The sequence below is a fragment of the Psammomys obesus genome, unplaced genomic scaffold (assembly GCF_907164565.1).
Source record: "Psammomys obesus unplaced genomic scaffold, mPsaObe1.curated_primary_1811, whole genome shotgun sequence".
Lineage (NCBI taxonomy): Eukaryota > Metazoa > Chordata > Mammalia > Rodentia > Muridae > Psammomys > Psammomys obesus.
The window spans coordinates 8,149,371-8,154,937 of NW_026596134.1; positions in this window are offsets into that span (position 1 = coordinate 8,149,371).

The window sequence follows — 5,567 nt, forward strand, 5'->3', positions numbered from 1 at the left end:
TTTCTTTCTTTCTTTCTTTCTTTCTTTCTTTCTTTCTTTCTTTCTTTTTTGGTCTTTGATGCTTGAGACAGGGTCTCAATATAAAGTCCAGGCTGCCCTGGAATTCAGCATACAGTTTAAGTTTTGGCATGATCCTTTTGCCTTCGTCTCCTAGGTGTTAAGATGACAGGCTACCCTGTTCTCTGTCTTCTTGTTCAAAGCAAAAACCCAAAAGCAATGAGAGAAAGTAGAAAGAGAGGCCACATTGCAGGGTACCCCCACCTTGCACCAAACCCTCCCGAGTATGCCAGGCACTCCGATGCACACATTTGTTTTAATGACCAACCTTTAAAACCTTCTCACCACAATCTTATCTGTATATAAAGAGAACAGTACCACAAGGCATTAACTGATTTGTGTACAGTGAACTGAATTCTGATGTTTCTGCCGCTGACTGTCCCTAGACCCTGAGATGTCCCAAAGTCCATGTTATCTAACTGTTATGGGGTGTCAGGACCATCATTTTCCCAGAGTGCTTTATATAAGGAAGGAGAATCCCAAAGTCTTGTAGGAACCTGGTGTTGTGCTGTGCCTGGCAACGTGTGCTGTTTGCCCTCCGTTCCTGCAGTGGCCTCTTGAGGGTGCAACAATAGAAGGAGGACTTCTTCCCTGGGCCCATGGCTGCCTGAATAGGAACCACATGGGGTTAGCTGGATCTAAGTTACTCAACAGAACCTCCCCGAACTGCTTTCCACTGCTAAGACCCCCTTGGCAGTAGAGATGGGAGCAGAGTACAGATGCCCAGAGCACATCTTCCAAATGTTTGTTCTGTATAGACCTTGGTGGCAGAGGTATATAGTGATCTTCAGTGTTTGCCTGACTCACCCAATGCTCAGTAATGCCAAGTCCCCCAGAGCAGGTTTACCTGCCCCGTCACACAGCTGAAAAAGATGGATTTCCTGGCCCCAGGATCTCAGTAGTCAGGTTAGATTGGGATTGTCTCATGCCTGTCTGACTGTCTGCACTGTCTTCCCAGAAGCCTCATAAGCTGAGGGAGAATGGGGAAAGACAGTGAGAGCAATACTATCTCAGAGACGGCCATGTCCACACAAGGACTGACACTCTGTGTGAATACTCTGAGAAGCTATGCTCTGAAAACCCCAAATGTGGGGTTGCACGCACCTGTTATCCCACCTGTTATCCCAGCACTTGGGTGGCAGAGGCAGGAGGCTCCAAAAACATCCCCCAGTGGGTGGACTTGTTGTAGGCTAGTCACGGAAAAGCTTCAGCAAGAAGCCAAAGCAGACTGCAGGTTTTTAACAGGCTTCTAAAACTTTTTATGATGATGTTAAACTCTAGCAGTGAGATGCAAAACATGTTAGATATTATCAAAGTCATATACTGTTCTAGAAGAGGAGAGCCCAGTCTTTGGAGAGGGGTAAAAGCAGACTTTAACATTAGGGGGACTGACAGTGACACACAAAGGACTCTCTGAATGGATGGATTTCTTTTCTGTTTTGTTTGGAGGAGCGACTATGAAGTTGTCTGCAGATGTAAAAATCTGGTGAAGAGTGAATTCAGTATTTACTGCCTTCTGCATGTTAAGAACGCCTTATCAAGGGACCGAAACAGATGTGGAGACTTATAGCCAAACATTGAGTGAAGCATAGGGAGGCTTGTGGAGAAGTGGGATGGGGGGGACGAACAGAAGGACCTGGAGGTGACAGGAGCTCCACAAAAAGACCAACAGAGCCAACTAACCAGGTCCCAGAAGGGCTTGTGGAGATTGAATCATCAACCATTCATTGACTGGACCTAGGCCCCCTACACTGATGTGGCAGATGCACAGGTCAGGCTTCATGTGGATTCCCTAGTAAGGGGAGCAGGGGAAACTGCCTCTGACATAGACTCTGTGGCGTGCTTTTTCATCACCTCCCCCTGAGGCTGCCTCACCAGGCCCCTGGGGAAGAGGACAAGCTCAGTACTGATGCAGCTTGCTGAACTGGGGTGGGTGGGTGCAGGGGACTCCCCTTTTCTGAGGAATAGGGAAGCGGGATGGGGAAAGAGGGGAGAGTGGAAGTGAAAGGAGAGGAGGGAGGGAGCTAGAATCGGAATATAAAGTGAATGAATAAATTAATTTTTAAAAGAAATTTTTAAAAAAGAACACCTTAGCAAAAAAGTCGCACTAAGATGTAAAGGCAGGGAGAGAGCATGGCAAGTATGAGCACGCAGGAGTTGAGGTGCAGTGATGAAGGAGGCCCAGAGAGGCTCACTGGTCACCTTAGAAGGCCTCTCGGAACCTCCCCCGCGGTGTCGACATGAGGAGCTTCTCTTACAGAGTTCTTTGGGAAATGAGAGCTTGGGCACACAGATGGGCTACAAAATAACTACCAGCCAAGAGTCAATCAGGAAATGGGCTGGCTTGTTGCAAACATGCTAGTCCACTCATAGGCCAGGGGGTCAAGGTGAAATGCCCCTGCACCAGCCAGGCTGGGTGGCGTCCCAGGCGGAGTAGGACACCCAACCAATGATGCAATCCTCTTCCCTGGAAGTGGCTTCTTTCCTCATAGCTCAGCCCTCCCACTGCTCTCCCACCAGGACCTGCAAGACATGGAAACAGACAAGGATGTGATAGGGTCTCAGATCTGGCTGTCTTGTCTTCCACCCTCCTAGTCTTCCCGTCCAGCTCAAAGAGCAAGGCTATAGGATTTTGTTTAATTATTAATTATTAAAAACTGCAGTGAGACAAGCTCTTACTATGAACGCCAGGTTGTTGCCGAATAACTGGAAGTTCAGTCCTGCTTTATTCTTGGGTTCGTTTTGTTATTTTCGTTTATGAAATTATGTGCTGCATATAAACAGCTAACATCCCAAATGTTTTCACTCTAGCAGGAGAGGCTCCTAGCTTAACCACCCAGTAAGAGGGTGCTCAGAAGTGCATCTTTGTCCTGTGCCACATGCTCAGGAATTTTCAGCCACCGTGACTGTGTTATAACAGATATGGACCAAGGCTATAGAAGCAGCTAAGAAAAACAGGAAGTGGTGATAGTGCACTGTCAGAGGTCTCCACATTTGTCCTAAAAGTTTTATCATTTAAAACAAACAAACAAAAATGGCTGCAGAATGGTCAGCCAGCCAGCCCGTCACATGATGTTCTGGAGGTCAGAACAGGCAGAGCTGTGAGAACAGAGACATAGTGGTAGGGGTGGATTGCGTCATTCTCTTGGTTTCCCTTCTCCCACAAGGTTCTTCCCAGCTGCAGAAAAGCATTTTGCCGGGAACTGACTCTACCCAGAACAGTTTTCTAGAACCTAACGATACCGTTCCAGGTTTGAGAAATACTAGTTTGGCCAGTGAGCCTCTGCACCTGAACACTCAAGCAGACAGCGCCTACCCTGCCCCCTTATGACTGCTCAGCTTGCTGGACTTTCTGCCTTCCCTGAAGAACACTTTCTTTTTCCTTAGAGAAGCCTCCTTGCTTCTTGATCTCAGAGGAACAGGAGCCCAGCTTCCATACCCAGCCTGCGTCCTGGAACCATGCCAGTTAAAATCTTTTCGAACAACACCTGCCAAACAGTGCCTGGTAAGCATCAATCATGATTTGATACATGATGCCCCATCTCGGAGTCCATTTGAGGCTCTGTGTGGTAAAATGACAGCAGGGAGGGACCTGATGAATTAGAGCAAACAGAAATGTTTAAGGTCAACACCGGAAAGTCAACAAGGTCCATTGAACCATTTCAAGCCAAGGTCTGAGTTGGGCAAGTTCTGAGAATTGAGGCCTGTGTTGTTTGCGCCACCCCCACAAAGCTTGTGTTAGTGTATAACAAGTCCCAAACACCCACTGGCTGTCCCTTGGCTCCTCTAGGGCAAGACTTTCATGCCCTGCTCCACAAGTGATTCACCAAAAATCTTGCCCACACGCCTTGTTTCCCACATGATCATGCTGTGTCTGGAAAAAATGCACATGGTACTTAACCCACGGTCACTGCCAGAGTACAAGGCTTCCAAAATGTAAGCTGGGGTCATGAAGAACACACACACACACACACACACACACACACACACACACAAAACCTGAAAAGTTAACCAAGGAAACTGGGATAGGTTTAGTCTTTCAAAAGGTGTAATAACCACCATAGGTCAAGAACTTACTATTCTTTTTTTATACATACGGGTATTTTGCCTGCAGGTTTTGGTTTGTTTGTTTTTTTGTGAACTGCTTGTGTGCCTGGTGACTTCAGAGGCCAGAAGAGCATTTTAGATGCCCTGGAACTAGAGTTACAGATGGTTGTGAGCTGCCATGTTGGTGCTGGAATTGAACCCAGGTCCTCTGGAAGAGCAGCTAGTACTCTTAAGAGCTGAGCCATCTCTCCAGCCGTCTGTCCAGAACTTCAAATGAACAAAGTTGAAGTATGGAAAGGGCTGACTATGAAAACTAACCAATACACGAAGCCAAAAGTTTCATTAATTTACAGAGGAAATGAAGGTATGGTCGTCCCATCTGCCACACCATGGGTTATTGGCATCATTATTTATGGTGTATAGATTAACCTTTCTTTTTCTACTCCAGGAAAGATCAGAAATGAAAACGGGAAGCTGTGAGTGGCCTACAGACAGTCCCAGAAAAAGACTAATTGTCCCTTTATAGGAAGCTACCAGAAGTACCCAGAAGTTTAAAACAAAACAGGGAGTAAGGGGGGAAGAATTGAGAGGTTGCAAGATGGCAGGTGGAGGCAGAGGCTGAACTGACTCAGTTCCTCATTGGAAGATATACCTGGACCACCCAGTTTTTTTTAAATCAAGTACAGCTCACACAGTGCCAATAGTGGTCTCTGTGACAAATGCCCGCTAACAGTACCCCATTCAAGCATCATAACAACTATGAGGAAAGAGCTCATCTTCCCCAAGGCTCAGAAAGATGAGAATCCCTCCATGTACCATATCTGTCTAGCGTTAGTCAGCCCGGTGCAGTGCCCATCACAGAAGTTTAGAAGAAGGGAAAGTGCACCGAGTCCGGAGACTTCAGGGAGGAAATGAGCACCCTCTGCTCCCTCGGAGTTGGCTCCAAGGTCTTCTTGGTAACCTAAGCCTTGAACGTGAGTTGAATCTGAGCAAAGGGAGCTGTCCCCTTAGCCAGGGCCAAATACAGCTGGTGTTCTGCTTAGAACCTGCAACCGCTTCGAAAGGTCAAAGTGACATCCTTAGTCCTGCTTCGCAGGTGGGGAAACTGAGCACAAAGAGGTTGAGTGGATTGTCTGAGGTCTACCTAAAAGGGCAGTGGAGGCAAAGCGGGAGCCCAGTACTCTCTGTAGGGCACCCAGGAGTGTGTGTGTCCCTGTTCATGCATGCATGTGTCCATGTGTGTATGTGTGTGTCTGTGCACTTGTGCCTGTGCACATAATTCCGTGTAAGCTCATGTATATGTGTTTATGTGCATGTGTGTGTCTGTGTGTCTCTGTGTATGTCTCTCTCTCTGTGTTTGTCTCTGTGTGGGTCTGTTTGTGTGTGTCTAAGGGTGAATGTGTGTGTCTGTGTCTCTCTATGTGTGTGTGTGTGTGTGTGTGTGTGTGTGTGTGTGTGTGTGT